At 58.3% G+C, this 12783-nt stretch overlaps 1 non-coding gene across 1 annotated transcript; it reads right to left on the reverse strand.

The window, feature by feature from the left end:
- Positions 1-881: 881 nt before the first annotated feature.
- On the reverse strand, positions 882-1033 carry LOC138640075 (5.8S ribosomal RNA). The gene has a single exon (XR_011313596.1). It is a non-coding gene; the product is annotated as a 5.8S ribosomal RNA (ribosomal RNA).
- Positions 1034-12783: the final 11750 nt, after the last annotated feature.

The following is a 12783-nucleotide window of genomic DNA, read 5'->3' on the forward strand; positions in this document are numbered from 1 at the left end:
CTGTTGTCACAAAAAATTGACTTTTGTTTAGGCCAAGCAATTTGAGGACGGCACGGCAGCCAGCAGCCCGTACGGTACAGGGGTTGATCAGACCCCCGTACGTCCGGTTGTGGTCTCCGTGCCCCGAAGGGGTTCCCGCTTCTCGCCTGCACCAGGCACGGCAGCCAGCAGACCGTACGGTCCAGGGGTGGGTCAGACCCCCGTACGTCCGGTTGTAGTCTCCGTGCCCCGAAGGGGTTCTCGCTTCTCGCCTGCGGCAGGCACAGCAGCCCGTACGGTCCAGGGGTTGATCAGGCCCCTGTACGTCTGCCCGTGGTCTCCGTGAGTCTTTCGCCCCTATACCCAGGGACCACACCTATGGCCATTTAGCTCAGTTGGTTAGAGCGTGGTGCTAATAACACCAAGGTCGTGGGTTCGATCCCCGTACGGGCCAAGCACATCTACAAACGCCCCTATACCCAGATGACCAATTTGCACATCAGGGTCGCTGCGGACCTCCACCAGAGTTTCCTCTGGCTTCGTCCTGCCCAGGCATAGCTCACCATCTTTCGGGTCCTATCGCGCACTCATGCTCCACCTCCCCGACAGAGGCGGGCCGATGGTGCACCCGCCGTGTCAACCCCCCGGAGCGGGCGGCGGGATCCCACCTCGGCCGGAGCGCCCCGGCCTTCACCTTCATTGCGCCACAGGGTTTCACGTCGCAACGGGGGGAGTGACGATGGTAAACCCCATCAGGTGGGCCCAGGGCAGGTGAGTCTGGCCTTGGGGGGACGTAAGGGATAAAGGAGAAGAGACCATCAGGGCACGGAGCCTCAGGCCTCCCTCGTTGTCACCCTTGCGAGGGGACCCCAGCTGCGCCATGGAGGCGATAGATGGAGGGGCAACCCTCAGACAGGCATAGCCCCGGGAGCACCCCGGGGCCGCAAGGTGCGTTCGAAGTGTCGATGATCAATGTGTCCTGCAATTCACACTTAATTCTCGCAGCTAGCTGCGTTCTTCGACGCGCGCGCCGAGTGATCCACCGTTAAGAGTCGCGCTTTCTGGTTTGGGGACACTCGGAGGCGCCCCCCTTTTCACTCTCGTGTCAGCCGGCCGCAAAAGACTGGGATGCTTTGGAGGGTTGTTTTCAAATCTCGGCCCTGTTGCCCGGGCGCTCGGCCTCCCCGTCCCTCCCTCCAGCGGGGAGGAGAACAAAGGAGGGCTCGAGGCTTCTCAACCTACCGCCCAGACCCACATACCCCGGGGAGGGGTGTGTGAGCGCACAGGAGAACGGTACCCGGGACGGCCTTTCGCGTACGCGGGGGGCTTCTTATTTTTCCTCGGCAGGCAGCGGCAGGGCAACAATCGTCGGCGCGAGGCCGGGCGTCTTTTTCCTGGGCGACGGAGCGAGAGGGGCTCCCCGCACCCTCCCGACGTCGCCCGCCCGCTGTCCTCACGTGCCCTCACCGTCCCCACCCTGCGGAGCGCCCTGGCGAAGCAGAAAGAGACCTACCACCGCCCCCATCACGTTCGGTACCCTTCGGGGATTTGGCGGGCGGCTGGCCTCCTGATCTGCACCTCATCGGTATTTTTCACTCGCCCATTAAAGATCCTTCCACAGGTTCATCTAGGGAAACCTTGTTACGACTTTTACTGTCTCTAGATAGTCAAGTTCGATCGTCTTCTCGGCTCTCCACCATGGGTCTTGGCCGAACCCGGCGGGGCCGATCCAAGGACCTCACTAAACCATCCAATCGGTAGTAGCGACGGGCAGTGTGTACAAAGGCCAGGGACTTAATCAATCGAGGGAGAGAAGCCAGATAGGAAGCCCCGCAGCGGGAAGGGCACCCGGAGGAAGGGAAATCCTCCTCGTCGTCCGTGCCGGCAGGCGGGCATCCCGGGGCGTCACCTTCCGGAGGAAAACAGGAGCCTGAACGGCGAGTGCAGTGCCACTGGGGAGATCGTGCACGCTGTACGGTGCGAGGCGGCCGATGCGGAGGGTGTCTGGAAAAAAACCCACCTTGCACGGAGAGGGCGAGGTGACTGGCCTCCGGAGGACACCACGGCTCCCCTGCCTCGTGACCCACCGCTCCCGGGGCGACACACAGAGTCGCTGCTGGGGAGAGGGGCCAGGGCGGTGGGGGGCCTATGCGGCGCCACCATCTGGCTTAGACCCGGCCTCCCGATCGGAGGGCATCTGTTGTAAAAACCACCCCTTGCACGGGGAGGGCCGTAGGTGACTGGCCTTCGGAGGACGCCACGGCCACCCTGCCTCGTGACCCACCGCTCCCGGGGCGACACACAGAGTCGCTGCTGGGGAGAGGGGCCAGGGCGGTGGGGGGCCTATGCGGGGCCTCCGTCTGGCTTAGACCTGCCTCCGCCGCGGGGGGTCCTCGACCCACCGGCGGACGGGCGCGAAGAGTGGGAGAGGGGGGCTGGCCGTCGGGGTCCACCGCGGCTCAGGCGCAGAGCCCGCCAGCGACGCGGAGGTCGCACGGGGGGCGCAGTTGGCCTGGCCGTGTCGGCGTCGCCCTATGGCGTAGTCCCTCGTCCCGGGCTCTTGCCCGTAACCTCAAAGGAGCCCCAACCGAGCGGCGTCTCCCCCCCAAAGCCGTGCCTCCGCTGTTGAGAACAGAAGAAGCCCGGGGCGGCAGTTCGCCGGGTACTCCCCTTCGCCAAAACTCTTTTTGCCCCACTCGTCTCTCCCTTTTCCATCCTCCCTTCTCGCTCTGGGGCGTCCGCTTGGTCTCTCTCTCTCTCTCTCGCTCTCTCCCTCTCGCGCTCCCTTCCGAGCCGCCTCGGAGGACGTCGGACGAGCGGGGAAGGCGACGGCGTTCGGCCGGGCACACCACGCGGTGAGAACCCACTCCGCCTGACTCCCCACGCGTCTGTCATCCCCCCACTATCGTAGGGGCTCGGGAAAAGACTGGAGAACGCGGAGCTCGGCGGTGGCGTGGAAGCGCCACCCACCGCCGCCGCTCTCGCCGATGCCCACCGCGGAGGCCGCCCATCGGACGCTGGGTGGGGGTCGGCACGGGCCTCCGCGGGCGAGCTGCGCATCTGGAAGTCAAAGGGCCGCCCTCGGAGAAGATCGTTGTGCTACCCCGCGCGGGGAGCGATTCGGACGACGGGCCCCCACGCCGAGGTGGGTGGGCGCCCCGCCATTCGCCCGCGCGGGTCGTCGGACCCCTGCCGTACCACAGTTCGGGTCAAACTCCCCCTCTGCACGGCAGCCACCGTCCTGCGAACGGGAGGCGACTGCCGGCGTGCACGCCCAAGGATGCGTGCCTGAATCCCGGGGGGGTAAAAGAGGAAGGAGACCGCCCGCCTTAGACCGACGCGGGCTCCAAAGCCCGGGCCGAGCGAGCGGCACCACCTCCCCACCCGGGAGCGCTGAGCCAAATCGATCGGAGGAAGAGCCGGTGGGGGGCATGGGTGAGAAACCCCACCCGCTGCCATCCTTCCCCTCGGGGAGACGGGGAAGAAACATGCCCGATAGTCCTGGAGGTCCCTCTCCGACACGCTACGGGCGCCCTCGAGACGGAATCCGGGTCACAGTGCGATTCTCTCATAGGTCTCCCCGGTGGCGTGGAAGCGGGAGACATCCGACACAGAGAAACGCCAAGCCTGCTCTGAGGGGACCGAGTCAGGGGGTGCAATCCGCCCTCCTGGAGCCCTCCTCGGGACGAAGACTCCAGATCTGCCTCCCTTCTGACATCCGTCACCCTCGGAGAACCAGAACACGCTTGGGGAGGGTCCGTTCAGGCTCAGGCGACCCGGGAAACGCGTCTCTGACTTGGGGCAGACGACCGGCAAGAGTCCCCCTGGAGCCGCGGAAGCCTGGTGTCGACGCGAGGGCGGACTTCCATGCAAACAGGGGGGTACTCGCCAAACCGCCTACCCGACTTGAGGAACCACGAAAACATCGGAAATCAGTCGGGCCCGAGAGGTACCCCTCTCTCCTATATCCTGCAGCTGGTGTGCAAAAGTGGGTATTTGCATGGCGAAACACCGACCCACACTTTAAGGGAGCGAAGCCGAAAAGTGTCCGACTTCCTGGAGCTGTGCGGCGGATCCGGCGGCCAGAAATTCCTCATTCCGGTTCTATTTTTTTTTTTTTCGATTTTGCGAAATTTGGCGGCCAGGCGGCGTAGCTGGGGCCTGGACTAGCCCGAAACACCTGGAGCCGGCGAGCGGAACGAATTTCCCAACGTTCTGCGGCTCCCGGAAGCCAAAAACGCATCGCCGAAAAATTTCAAAGTCCCAAGGACTCGTTCTTGAAAATCGATCCGGGGGCCATGGAAGTGTCCTCGGTACAGCTTCAGAGCTTTCCCCCCGCCTGGAAGTCTGAAAGTTCTATGTTTGTTCTAAGTGGAAAATCGCGTTTTTTTCAGTGTTCCACCCATCAGACCCAAACTTTGCCCACGCTTAGGTCTCTATCTCGGGGTGCTTTACAACATATTGACGCCCCTTTAGGGTGGAAGTAGGGGAAAGGGGTCATTTTTCACAAAATCGGAAATTTCTCAAAATATTTCTAAGTGTCAAGGACACTTTTGGAAAATCTTCCCCAGGCTCCTGGAAGCCTCCTCGGTACGCCTACTGCGGTTTCTCCCTGCCTGGAAGTCTGACACTTGTCTGAAATTTTTAGAGTATGAAAATGCGGTTTTTCACCCAAAATTCGACTTTGCGCCCATGACTCGCAAACTTCACCCACATTTGGGCGACTGTCCTGGGGTACCTCACAACATATTGACGCCCCCCTGGCGTGGAAGTAGGGGAAACGTGTCAATTTTCACAAAATCGTGATTTTTTCAAAATATTTCTAAGTGTCAAGGACACTTTTGGATAATCTTCCCCAGGCTCCTGGAAGCCTCCTCGGTACGCCTCCTGCGGTTTCTCCCTGCCTGGAAGTCTGACACTTGTCTGAAATTTTTAGAGTATGAAAATGCGGTTTTTCACCCAAAATTCGACTTTGCGCCCGTGACTCGCAAACTTCACCCACATTTGGGCGACTGTCCTGGGGTACCTCACAACATATTGACGCCCCCCTGGCGTGGAAGTAGGGGAAACGTGTCAATTTTCACAAAATCGTGATTTTTTCAAAATATTTCTAAGTGTCAAGGACACTTTTGGATAATCTTCCCCAGGCTCCTGGAAGCCTCCTCGGTACGCCTCCTGCGGTTTCCCCCTGCCTGGAAGTCTGACACTTGTCTGAAATTTTTAGCGCATGAAAACGCGGTTTTTCACCCAAAATTCGACTTTGCGCCCGTGACTCGCAAACTTCACCCACATTTAGGCGACTGTCCTGGGGTACCTCACAACATATTGACGCCCCCCTGGCGTGGAAGTAGGGGAAACGTGTCAATTTTCACAAAATCGTGATTTTCTGAAAATATTTCTAAGTGTCAAGGACACTTTTGGATAATCTTCCCCAGGCTCCTGGAAGCCTCCTCGGTACGCCTCCTGCGGTTTCCCCCTGCCTGGAAGTCTGACACTTGTCTGAAATTTTTAGCGCATGAAAACGCGGTTTTTCACCCAAAATTCGACTTTGCGCCCGTGACTCGCAAACTTCACCCACATTTAGGCGACTGTCCTGGGGTACCTCACAACATATTGACGCCCCCCTGGCGTGGAAGTAGGGGAAACGTGTCAATTTTCACAAAATCGTGATTTTCTGAAAATATTTCTAAGTGTCAAGGACACTTTTGGATAATCTTCCCCAGGCTCCTGGAAGCCTCCTCGGTACGCCTCCTGCGGTTTCCCCCTGCCTGGAAGTCTGACACTTGTCTGAAATTTTTAGCGCATGAAAACGCGGTTTTTCACCCAAAATTCGACTTTGCGCCCGTGACTCGCAAACTTCACCCACATTTAGGCGACTGTCCTGGGGTACCTCACAACATATTGACGCCCCCCTGGCGTGGAAGTAGGGGAAACGTGTCAATTTTCACAAAATCGTGATTTTCTGAAAATATTTCTAAGTGTCAAGGACACTTTTGGATAATCTTCCCCAGGCTCCTGGAAGCCTCCTCGGTACGCCTCCTGCGGTTTCCCCCTGCCTGGAAGTCTGACACTTGTCTGAAATTTTTAGCGCATGAAAACGCGGTTTTTCACCCAAAATTCGACTTTGCGCCCGTGACTCGCAAACTTCACCCACATTTAGGCGACTGTCCTGGGGTACCTCACAACATATTGACGCCCCCCTGGCGTGGAAGTAGGGGAAACGTGTCAATTTTCACAAAATCGTGATTTTCTGAAAATATTTCTAAGTGTCAAGGACACTTTTGGATAATCTTCCCCAGGCTCCTGGAAGCCTCCTCGGTACGCCTCCTGCGGTTTCCCCCTGCCTGGAAGTCTGACACTTGTCTGAAATTTTTAGCGCATGAAAACGCGGTTTTTCACCCAAAATTCGACTTTGCGCCCGTGACTCGCAAACTTCACCCACATTTAGGCGACTGTCCTGGGGTACCTCACAACATATTGACGCCCCCCTGGCGTGGAAGTAGGGGAAACGTGTCAATTTTCACAAAATCGTGATTTTCTGAAAATATTTCTAAGTGTCAAGGACACTTTTGGATAATCTTCCCCAGGCTCCTGGAAGCCTCCTCGGTACGCCTCCTGCGGTTTCCCCCTGCCTGGAAGTCTGACACTTGTCTGAAATTTTTAGCGCATGAAAACGCGGTTTTTCACCCAAAATTCGACTTTGCGCCCGTGACTCGCAAACTTCACCCACATTTAGGCGACTGTCCTGGGGTACCTCACAACATATTGACGCCCCCCTGGCGTGGAAGTAGGGGAAACGTGTCAATTTTCACAAAATCGTGATTTTCTGAAAATATTTCTAAGTGTCAAGGACACTTTTGGAAAATCTTCCCCAGGCTCCTGGAAGCCTCCTCGGTACGCCTCCTGCGGTTTCTCCCTGCCTGGAAGTCTGACACTTGTCTGAAATTTTTAGAGTATGAAAACGCGGTTTTTCACCCAAAATTCGACTTTGCGCCCATGACTCGCAAACTTCACCCACATTTGGGCGACTGTCCTGGGGTACCTCACAACATATTGACGCCCCCCTGGCGTGGAAGTAGGGGAAACGTGTCAATTTTCACAAAATCGTGATTTTTTCAAAATATTTCTAAGTGTCAAGGACACTTTTGGATAATCTTCCCCAGGCTCCTGGAAGCCTCCTCGGTACGCCTCCTGCGGTTTCCCCCTGCCTGGAAGTCTGACACTTGTCTGAAATTTTTAGCGCATGAAAACGCGGTTTTTCACCCAAAATTCGACTTTGCGCCCATGACTCGCAAACTTCACCCACATTTGGGCGACTGTCCTGGGGTACCTCACAACATATTGACGCCCCCCTGGCGTGGAAGTAGGGGAAACGTGTCAATTTTCACAAAATCGTGATTTTTTCAAAATATTTCTAAGTGTCAAGGACACTTTTGGATAATCTTCCCCAGGCTCCTGGAAGCCTCCTCGGTACGCCTCCTGCGGTTTCTCCCTGCCTGGAAGTCTGACACTTGTCTGAAATTTTTAGAGTATGAAAACGCGGTTTTTCACCCAAAATTCGACTTTGCGCCCATGACCCGCAAACTTCACCCACATTTGGGCGACTGTCCTGGGGTACCTCACAACATATTGACGCCCCCCTGGCGTGGAAGTAGGGGAAACGTGTCAATTTTCACAAAATCGTGATTTTCTGAAAATATTTCTAAGTGTCAAGGACACTTTTGGAAAATCTTCCCCAGGCTCCTGGAAGCCTCCTCGGTACGCCTCCTGCGGTTTCTCCCTGCCTGGAAGTCTGACACTTGTCTGAAATTTTTAGAGTATGAAAACGCGGTTTTTCACCCAAAATTCGACTTTGCGCCCGTGACTCGCAAACTTCACCCACATTTAGGCGACTGTCCTGGGGTACCTCACAACATATTGACGCCCCCCTGGCGTGGAAGTAGGGGAAACGTGTCAATTTTCACAAAATCGTGATTTTTTTCAAAATATTTCTAAGTGTCAAGGACACTTTTGGAAAATCTTCCCCAGGCTCCTGGAAGCCTCCTCGGTACGCCTCCTGCGGTTTTCCCCCGCCTGGAAGTCTGACATTTTTTACAGTGCGAAAATACGGTTTTTCGCTCAAAATTAAACTTTCCGCCCATGGAACGCACACTGTGCCCCCACCTTGGAGAGTCGCTATGGCGTACTCAGGGTGACTATTAAGCCCACAGACAACCTCCACAGGCCGACTATTAAGCCCCCTCCGTCTTCCGCAGGGCCGACTATTAAGCCCTCCACCGACTTCCGCAGGGCCGACTATTAAGCCCCCCTCCGACTTCCACAGGGCCGACTATTAAGCCCCCCTACGGAGTCCACTCAGCCAGCGACTGAAACGTGGTGAGCGGGGTGTGCGCATCCCGGCCGCGCCCAAAGTGCTTCGCCGCGGTCATGGCTGTCGCCACCGAAAACGGCAAATGTTTGTTTCGGCCAAGCTGCAAGGATACATCTCGGAACACAAAAACCAAACCGGTGGGGACATCCTACAGAGAAACACCGAGCCTGCTCTGGGGGGACAAAGACAGAAGGGCGTCCGCCTTCCGAGAGCCCTCACCTGGGTGAGGACCCAAGATGTGCCCTTCTGACAGTGATTACCTCCAGAGAACCAGGACCCCCGTGGGAAGGGTCCTGCCAAGCTCGGGTCGCCCAGATTCGCCTCTCTCACTCGGGTCACGCGCCCAGCCAACGTCCGCAGAAGACTTCCGATAAACACCGAGCCTGCTCTGGGGGGACAAAGACAGAAGGGCGTCCGCCTTCCAAGAGCCCTCACCTGGGTGAGGGCCCAAGATGTGCCCTTCTGACAGTGATTACCTCCAGAGAACCAGGACCCCCGTGGGAAGGGTCCTGCCAAGCTCGGGTCGCCCAGATTCGCCTCTCTCACTCGGGTCACGCGCCCAGCCAACGTCCGCAGAAGACTTCCGATAAACACCGAGCCTGCTCTGGGGGGACAAAGACAGAAGGGCGTCCGCCTTCCAAGAGCCCTCACCTGGGTGAGGACCCAAGATGTGCCCTTCTGACAGTGATTACCTCCAGAGAACCAGGACCCCCCGTGGGAAGGGTCCTGCCAAGCTCGGGTCACCCAGATTCGCCTCTCTCACTCGGGTCACGCGCCCAGCCAACGTCCGCAGAAGACTTCCGATAAACACCGAGCCTGCTCTGGGGGGACAAAGACAGAAGGGCGTCCGCCTTCCGAGAGCCCTCACCTGGGTGAGGACTCAAGATGTGCCCTTCTGACAGTGATTACCTCCAGAGAACCAGGACCCCCGTCGGAAGGGTCCTGCCAAGCTCGGGTCGCCCAGATTCGCCTCTCTCACTCGGGTCACGCGCCCAGCCAACGTCCGCAGAAGACTTCCGATAAACACCGAGCCTGCTCTGGGGGGACAAAGACAGAAGGGCGTCCGCCTTCCGAGAGCCCTCACCTGGGTGAGGACTCAAGATGTGCCCTTCTGACAGTGATTACCTCCAGAGAACCAGGACCCCCGTGGGAAGGGTCCTGCCAAGCTCGGGTCGCCCAGATTCGCCTCTCTCACTCGGGTCACGCGCCCAGCCAACGTCCGCAGAAGACTTCCGATAAACACCGAGCCTGCTCTGGGGGGACAAAGACAGAAGGGCGTCCGCCTTCCGAGAGCCCTCACCTGGGTGAGGACCCAAGATGTGCCCTTCTGACAGTGATTACCTCCAGAGAACCAGGACCCCCCGTGGGAAGGGTCCTGCCAAGCTCGGGTCGCCCAGATTCGCCTCTCTCACTCGGGTCACGCGCCCAGCCAACGTCCGCAGAAGACTTCCGATAAACACCGAGCCTGCTCTGGGGGGACAAAGACAGAAGGGCGTCCGCCTTCCGAGAGCCCTCACCTGGGTGAGGACCCAAGATGTGCCCTTCTGACAGTGATTACCTCCAGAGAACCAGGACCCCCCGTGGGAAGGGTCCTGCCAAGCTCGGGTCACCCAGATTCGCCTCTCTCACTCGGGTCACGCGCCCAGCCAACGTCCGCAGAAGACTTCCGATAAACACCGAGCCTGCTCTGGGGGGACAAAGACAGAAGGGCGTCCGCCTTCCGAGAGCCCTCACCTGGGTGAGGACTCAAGATGTGCCCTTCTGACAGTGATTACCTCCAGAGAACCAGGACCCCCGTCGGAAGGGTCCTGCCAAGCTCGGGTCGCCCAGATTCGCCTCTCTCACTCGGGTCACGCGCCCAGCCAACGTCCGCAGAAGACTTCCGATAAACACCGAGCCTGCTCTGGGGGGACAAAGACAGAAGGGCGTCCGCCTTCCGAGAGCCCTCACCTGGGTGAGGACTCAAGATGTGCCCTTCTGACAGTGATTACCTCCAGAGAACCAGGACCCCCGTGGGAAGGGTCCTGCCAAGCTCGGGTCGCCCAGATTCGCCTCTCTCACTCGGGTCACGCGCCCAGCCAACGTCCGCAGAAGACTTCCGATAAACACCGAGCCTGCTCTGGGGGGACAAAGACAGAAGGGCGTCCGCCTTCCGAGAGCCCTCACCTGGGTGAGGACCCAAGATGTGCCCTTCTGACAGTGATTACCTCCAGAGAACCAGGACCCCCCGTGGGAAGGGTCCTGCCAAGCTCGGGTCACCCAGATTCGCCTCTCTCACTCGGGTCACGCGCCCAGCCAACGTCCGCAGAAGACTTCCGATAAACACCGAGCCTGCTCTGGGGGGACAAAGACAGAAGGGCGTCCGCCTTCCAAGAGCCCTCACCTGGGTGAGGACTCAAGATGTGCCCTTCTGACAGTGATTACCTCCAGAGAACCAGGACCCCCGTCGGAAGGGTCCTGCCAAGCTCGGGTCGCCCAGATTCGCCTCTCTCACTCGGGTCACGCGCCCAGCCAACGTCCGCAGAAGACTTCCGATAAACACCGAGCCTGCTCTGGGGGGACAAAGACAGAAGGGCGTCCGCCTTCCGAGAGCCCTCACCTGGGTGAGGACTCAAGATGTGCCCTTCTGACAGTGATTACCTCCAGAGAACCAGGACCCCCGTGGGAAGGGTCCTGCCAAGCTCGGGTCGCCCAGATTCGCCTCTCTCACTCGGGTCACGCGCCCAGCCAACGTCCGCAGAAGACTTCCGATAAACACCGAGCCTGCTCTGGGGGGACAAAGACAGAAGGGCGTCCGCCTTCCAAGAGCCCTCACCTGGGTGAGGACTCAAGATGTGCCCTTCTGACAGTGATTACCTCCAGAGAACCAGGACCCCCGTGGGAAGGGTCCTGCCAAGCTCGGGTCGCCCAGATTCGCCTCTCTCACTCGGGTCACGCGCCCAGCCAACGTCCGCAGAAGACTTCCGATAAACACCGAGCCTGCTCTGGGGGGACAAAGACAGAAGGGCGTCCGCCTTCCGAGAGCCCTCACCTGGGTGAGGACTCAAGATGTGCCCTTCTGACAGTGATTACCTCCAGAGAACCAGGACCCCCGTGGGAAGGGTCCTGCCAAGCTCGGGTCGCCCAGATTCGCCTCTCTCACTCGGGTCACGCGCCCAGCCAACGTCCGCAGAAGACTTCCGATAAACACCGAGCCTGCTCTGGGGGGACAAAGACAGAAGGGCGTCCGCCTTCCAAGAGCCCTCACCTGGGTGAGGACTCAAGATGTGCCCTTCTGACAGTGATTACCTCCAGAGAACCAGGACCCCCGTGGGAAGGGTCCTGCCAAGCTCGGGTCGCCCAGATTCGCCTCTCTCACTCGGGTCACGCGCCCAGCCAACGTCCGCAGAAGACTTCCGATAAACACCGAGCCTGCTCTGGGGGGACAAAGACAGAAGGGCGTCCGCCTTCCGAGAGCCCTCACCTGGGTGAGGACCCAAGATGTGCCCTTCTGACAGTGATTACCTCCAGAGAACCAGGACCCCCCGTGGGAAGGGTCCTGCCAAGCTCGGGTCACCCAGATTCGCCTCTCTCACTCGGGTCACGCGCCCAGCCAACGTCCGCAGAAGACTTCCGATAAACACCGAGCCTGCTCTGGGGGGACAAAGACAGAAGGGCGTCCGCCTTCCGAGAGCCCTCACCTGGGTGAGGACTCAAGATGTGCCCTTCTGACAGTGATTACCTCCAGAGAACCAGGACCCCCGTGGGAAGGGTCCTGCCAAGCTCGGGTCGCCCAGATTCGCCTCTCTCACTCGGGTCACGCGCCCAGCCAACGTCCGCAGAAGACTTCCGATAAACACCGAGCCTGCTCTGGGGGGACAAAGACAGAAGGGCGTCCGCCTTCCGAGAGCCCTCACCTGGGTGAGGACTCAAGATGTGCCCTTCTGACAGTGATTACCTCCAGAGAACCAGGACCCCCGTGGGAAGGGTCCTGCCAAGCTCGGGTCGCCCAGATTCGCCTCTCTCACTCGGGTCACGCGCCCAGCCAACGTCCGCAGAAGACTTCCGATAAACACCGAGCCTGCTCTGGGGGGACAAAGACAGAAGGGCGTCCGCCTTCCGAGAGCCCTCACCTGGGTGAGGACTCAAGATGTGCCCTTCTGACAGTGATTACCTCCAGAGAACCAGGACCCCCGTGGGAAGGGTCCTGCCAAGCTCGGGTCACCCAGATTCGCCTCTCTCATTCGGGTCACGCGCCCAGCCAATGTCCACAGCGGATTTCCGACAAATTTTCACTGAAAATTCAACTTTGTGCCCATGAACCAGACACTTTACCCACACTTGGGTCTCTATCTTGGGGTACTTTACAACATATTGACGACCCATGAGGTTGAAGTAGGGAAAATGTGAGATTTTTTTTTTTTTACAAAATCGGGATTGTCTCAAAATTTTTC

The sequence above is a fragment of the Ranitomeya imitator genome, chromosome 5 (genome assembly GCF_032444005.1).
Source record: "Ranitomeya imitator isolate aRanImi1 chromosome 5, aRanImi1.pri, whole genome shotgun sequence".
NCBI lineage: Eukaryota > Metazoa > Chordata > Amphibia > Anura > Dendrobatidae > Ranitomeya > Ranitomeya imitator.